At 41.8% G+C, this 6405-nt stretch overlaps 1 pseudogene across 1 annotated transcript in view; it reads right to left on the bottom strand.

The window, feature by feature from the left end:
• Positions 1-6405, bottom strand: part of LOC144321835 (transcription initiation factor TFIID subunit 9-like) — a 152903-nt pseudogene that overhangs the window by 51101 nt on the left and 95397 nt on the right. The gene's annotated exons all lie outside the window — the stretch shown is intronic.

Here is a 6405-nt window from a genome sequence, read left to right as displayed (position 1 = left end):
ATTGGGTATGAGGAGGAGGACTCAGCTCCCACTGGGGTGGTGAGGACCACTGACATACTTGCCACTATTCTCATTTCACCAGTGTGGTACTGTGGGATGTGCCCAAGTAGTGGCAGTCATGCAAAACCTGTATAACTGTGAAGGAGATGCAGGTTAGCTGATACGACTTCACCATCATGCCTGCATCCAAGAGTTCCGCATGAATCTCAAGAAGTTTGCCAAAATCATATGTAACCTGGAAAAGTGGTTCCATATCATCAGAGCAAGCTGAACAAGGATCTCAGCACAAGTGCATTCTGAGAGGAATGACTCCTGCAGAATATCTGGGAGATTATCCATGAAAATCCCCCAGAAGAAGTGGGTGTGTGAACCCATCATATCCTAGGTCTCTAGCCTTGACCCTTGATTGCATGACTTCTAAGAACTTAGGAACACCTTGAACAAGGGTCTCTCTGACATCAGGAAACATGTTCCACTAAAAAACCTGTCTACATCAGTGAGAAGATCCTCAATGACAAGGTAATCTCTCTGCAGATGGGAATCACCAGACAGTGTTTGCAGGACACCCTTGGTGTTCAGAATGAAGATGATTTGGAGTAGTGTCTGAATACCTGCTGTTGTTTCTTTGGAATGGGTGATGAATCTCTCTAGAGGGTGGCACAGAGTCTGGGATTCCCATGAAGGAGTACAGCACCATCATGAAATCCTTAGATCTGTACCCTCTCTATAAAATGAACTGGAGACTGACTTCATGACTTCTTCACTAGTGAAGTATTCCTTAGCCTTCTTAGGTACATCCACTTCTTGGGTGACCATGTCATTCTCTGCTTTAGCTGACTGAAGAAATGATGCACCCTTGAATTAGATGCCAAGGAAATGAAGACCATCCTGAGGAAATCCTTTCTTCCAGAGCTAACCACTTGGACATAGTCCAATAAGTTCATTCTCAAGTGGAAGTCAGGTTGCCTTCAGATCCTCTTCCAGGAGGATACAGTTTTTTCTCCACTAGAAAGGAATGGATTTAACCTAACACTTTCTTTTATCTCTAAGAGTATTAGTTTCTTGAAAGCAATTTTTAAAATGATCTGTCTTCCTAAACCCAATCCTAATGCACTGTTCCCTTGAAAAATAACTATTTGTTAAGTCATTAAATAAGTTATCTGGGTTTAGAATATAGAAATTTTGTTTTAAGTTGCAAATTGTCATGTATGTCTGGAGCAGTCTTTTTCATCTCAGAGCCTATGGCAACAGCAAGCACATCAAAACTACTCAGCACTAGTTTCGTGAAGTGCACTCCCCACATGCCACAGAAGATGTCCACCTCCCTAAAGCTAGTTAGAGTTGAGGATCAGACAGGAGGATGGAGAAACTCTACCAGCATCACCCCAGGGTGGGGGAAAAACATGGAATTTCAGGGTAAAGGGGCATGGAGACCTACACAATTGAAGCCAATGATGTATAACAGTGGGAGATAATACATTTTTGTTTGTTTGTTTATTATTAAAATAATAATAATAAAATAAATAATAAAATAAAATAAAATAATTTTTTATAAATTTACTTTTTATTGGTGTTCAATTTGCCAACATATAGAATAACACCCAGTGCTCATCCCGTCAAGTGTCCACCTCAGTGCCTATCACCCAGTCACCCCCACCCCCCTCCCACCTCCCCTTCCACCACCCCTGGTTCATTTCCCAGAGTTAGGAGTCTTTATGTTCTGTCTCCCTTTCTGATATTTCCCACTCATTTTTTCTCCTTTCCCCTTTATTCCCTTTTACTATTTTTTATATTCCCCAAATGAATGAGACCATATAATGTTTGTCCTTCTCCAATTGACTTATTTCACTCAGCATAATACCCTCCAGTTCCATCCACATCGAAGCAAATGGTGGGTATTTGTCATTTCTAATGGCTGAGTAATATTCCACTGTATACATATACCACATCTTCTTTATCCATTCATCTTTCGATGGAAAGAGAAAATCTTAAGCAGGCTCCATACTCAGCACAGAGCCCAATGCAGAAAAAAAATGCTGCAATTCTACAAAGAGAAAAGCCACCACTTTTTCTAAGGAAGGAGGTACAGAGACTTGAATCTGGGCGATATATTTGAGGATATGGTGAGGGGAGAGATTGGCTTAAGGAAGCTACCATAAAGTATTATAAGCATCAGAATGCAAAATTGGAACTTTTAGAAGTCTACTACAGTGAGGGACATCCCTGGCTTAAAGGTGCTCAGGTGATGACGAACTGGGGCAGAATCCCAAGTGGACAGCATGGTCTCAGGATCCCCAGGGTCACAAGAAGAAGGGGGTGTCTGAGTGTAGCAGAGCTCCCAGGCACTGGACTGGGGTAGCTGGCTGAAAACAGCAGATCTAGGCACCGCGTTTCTGCTTGGTGTTACCATAAACTGCAAACAGCTGCGCCGTCCCGGACTGCTTTCCTGGGAGGGGCCCAGCAAAAGGCAGAATCATGGTGAGACCCCCCCTTCCTCCCCCAGGAGGAACTATGCAAGTCTATGCCTCAGGAGTCTGTAAAATTTGGAGACTTGAAACTCAGGTGCCTGAGATAAAAAAAAAAAAAAAAAAGCTCAGTCACAGGGCGTGTGAACAGAGTAGGGATATGACCTCTCACTCACTGGACAGTGGGGATATGACCTTTCAGATACAGGGCTATAGACCCTGGTGCCTCCATATTCCTCCCCTCATCCGTGCTGAAAATCTTCAGGGAGCAAAACAGTGCCACACAGTGGAATCCAGAGCCGATTACATTGAGCCTGGCCTCCTGGCAAGGGAGGTGCATTTCCACAAGTACTGAGGCATTTGAGAATCAGTGCAACAGGCCCCTCCCCCAGAAGACCAGCAGGAACAACTGCTTAGTACCAAGTTTGCCAATCATAGAGAATTGAAAACTTCAGCTCTTGGGGAAAACAGTGTATAGTATTTGTGGGTTTTTTCCTTCTTCCTTTAATCTTTCAGTTTTCTTTTTTTCCCCCAGCTATTTTCTTATTTTTTCAATTTTTTTTTTATTCTTTGTGTTTTTATTTATTGTATTTTATTTTACTTTGGTTTTGTATATATATGCTGTTCTTTCTTTCCTATTTTAGTTTCTAATTTCTTTAAATAAGCAGACCAAAGTAAAACCAAGATCTAGTATTTTGTTTTGTTCTGTTTTGTATCTGCCTTGATTTTTCCTATTTTGTTTTGTTTTTGTTTTCTTCTAGTTTGGTTATTTTTTTCTGTTGTTGGTAGTGGTGGTATTGTTTTCTTTTCTTTCTCTTCTTTTTGTACATAATGATCAGACAGAAATTCAACAGAAAGGAAAGAACAGGTGGTAATACTCACAGTCAGGAATTTAATCAATACAGATATAAGTAAGATGTTGGAACTAGAATTCCAAACAATGATTATAAAGTAGCTAGCTGTAGGAAGGAGTCCAAAATGGCAGAGGAGTAAGAGACCTTAGTTTTGTCTGGTCCCAGAAATTCAGCTATTGAATCATTCTGAACACCTGCAAACTCAAGCAGAGATCTAAGAAAAGAATTGCTCCAATTCTACAAATAGAAAACTGACAGAGAAGTGAATCCGAGGTGATATATGGGAAGAAAAACTGTGGGGGAAATGGAGCCTCTATAAGCAGACTACCAGGAAGTGACATAGCACTAGAGCACAAAAGCAGAACTTTTAGAAGTCTGCTCCAGTGAGGGATGTTCCTGCCTGAAAGGTGCTGAGGTGCTGAAAGGAGGCAGAATCTTAGGTGGGACAGTGGTCTCAGGATCCCTGGGATCACAGAAAGAACAGTGGTGCCTGAGTGTGGCAGAATTCCCAGGAATGGGAGCAGGGAGCCTGTCTGTAATCAGTAAGCCCAGGAGTGGGCATTCAGCTAGGTGTTGCCATAAACAAGGAACCGGAGCAGGGTCCAGTGACCGCCCTCCCAGCAGGGGCCCAGCAAGCCTCAAAGATTCTGAGAGACTGCCCACCCTCCCCCCGACTCCCAGGAGGAGCGGCAGGGGTGTGTAATGCAGGAGTCTGCAGGGTTTCCAGAGTTGAGCTAAGTCACATGCCTGAGAAAGAAATGCTCGGTCACAGGCTGTGTGAGCACGGAGTGCTGACCGAGACCAGGGAGATGGGAATGATTGACTGCTTTTCCCTGAGGGTGCTGAGGAGTCTGGGGGCGGGGCGGGGGAGAGTGAGCTTTTGGCTCCAGGGCTGGAGATTGGGAGGCCACCATCTTTATTCTCATCCTCTAAAGTGGCACAGAAAGCCTTCATGGAACAAAGACACGTAGAGCAATAGGAAGCAGATTACCTACCCTGGCCCCCTGGCAAGGGAGGTGCAATTCTGCTTGGGCCAAGACCCCTGAGAATCAGTACAACAGGCTCCTCCCCCAGAAGATCAACAAGACCATCTGGCTAAAACCAAGTTTACTGATTACACAGAACTACAGAACTTCAGCTCTAGGGGTAAATAGTATATAGAATTCATGGGTTTTTTCCCCATGATTCTTTACTCTTTCCATTTTAATTTTTTTTCTCTTTCCTTGTCAACCAACTTCTTATATTATCAACTCTTTTCTTAAGTCTTTTTTAACTTTCATTTTCCAGTTACATGCTATCCTTTCATTGTATTTAATCTTATTTTTGTATATATATAAATTTTTCTTTCTTCAGAATCTTGGGATTCAGTTACTTCTAACAAACAGACCAAAATACACATAGAATCTAGTGTAGTATTCTGTTCTCTTTACCTGTCTTATTATATTCTCATTTCTTTTTAAAGTCTTTTTTGGGATGCTAGGGTGACTCAGTGGTTGAGTATCTGCCTTTGGCTCAGGGCGTGATCCTGGGATCCAGGATAGAGTCCCCACATCAGGCTCCCTGAGCAAGCCTGCTTCTCTCTCAGCCTATGTCTCTGCCTCTCTCTCTCTCTCTCTCTCACACACACACACAAATAAATAAATCTTTTAAAAAATAATAAAATTAAAAAGGCTTTTTTAATTTTCATCTTTACAGTTACAATCCTTTCAATGCATTTATTTTTATTTTTAGTTTAGTTTTTCTTTCTTTACAATTTTGGAATGTAGTTTCTTCTAACAAACAGACCAAAGTAAGCTCAATATTTAGTGTATTGTTCCATTCTGATAGCCTGTTTATATTCTTTCTTTTTTCTATTTAAATTTTCATTTTTACACTTATATACTATTATATACTATTGTATTGTCCTATGTTCTACTTAGACTCCAAAAGAATATGAATGCCAAATCCTACTGTCCTTTTCCAAACCTGGTCCCATTAGAAGATCCCCAGAGTCCCTTCTGCCATGGGAGGTGACAGGAGGAAATGTTCACCTTGGATATGAGCTCTCAGTAAATACCTAAATCTATAGATGCCTTTAACTGGTTCTTCCTAACTTCCAGAAGTATGAAATATAAATTTCTGTTCATAAGCCTTGAGTCTGTGGAATTTGTTAGGGCCTGAACAGATGAAAAAAGTGTCCAACTAAGGATTGTTTTGCATTGCTATCATTATGAAAACTCAGAGTTTTAAAATAACTCTATGGTATGAATGGCTAATTTCCATGATAACATGACTTAGTTTCCAATTGTAGTCATCTAGTACACATTCTGCTTACTTCAAATTTTCTTACAACATTCACATTTTAAAAATGAAGAAGAAAAGAGACATCTTCAGATAATTGTACTCTCTTCTTCACAGAGGTTGGCATGAGCATCTGGATGAAATCTCTGCTCTCCACTTACCAGCTTTACTGCTCAGTTCTCCAAGTTCAAAGCCAGTATCCCATCATTGCACATGCATAGTTTCTTCACTCACCAGCTCCAAAGAAAAAATAGGTTTCTGATGTCAGAGGTCACACATATTTCCACTAACACAACAGAAAATGCTGAATCTCATGAAGTATCCTCAGAGCCTCGGACACAGAAACATTGCACAGACCTGTCCTCCCTGAAATGCAGGCCCTGGATGCTCCTGAGCTCACCGCACAGACAAGAGGTTGGAGAGCTTAAGTCCTGCCTAGGTAGAGCGTGAAAATAACAGGAAGAATGATAGCTTTTGACTTGGGCCCCTCCCTCCAGAAGAGTTGGCTGATAGTTGTAGGCCCATATTTATAGGATGTGAAAGAGAAACTGTTGTTTCTCAACAGAACAAGCAGTTCCAGGAAAAGAATCATGAAGATCGTGTGACTTCAGTGGCTCAGGCTGCAGGGGAGGGCAAGAGAGACACTGCAGCCATGAGAAGCAGGTCTCTGATGACCCTGTGTGGTCATCTAGCCAAGACTCCCATGGGAGCCCTGGGGATAGACAAGAAAGCTGTGAGCAAGTTTCCAAAGCTTCCAGTGAATGAGAGAATTACTTCCCAACAGGAAGAAGAAGGACTCACTTTTC

Source organism: Canis aureus, chromosome 10, assembly GCF_053574225.1.
Source record: "Canis aureus isolate CA01 chromosome 10, VMU_Caureus_v.1.0, whole genome shotgun sequence".
Lineage (NCBI taxonomy): Eukaryota > Metazoa > Chordata > Mammalia > Carnivora > Canidae > Canis > Canis aureus.
The sequence above is the reverse complement of the archived record's forward strand: the minus strand, read 5'-3'. Positions and strand labels throughout refer to the sequence as shown.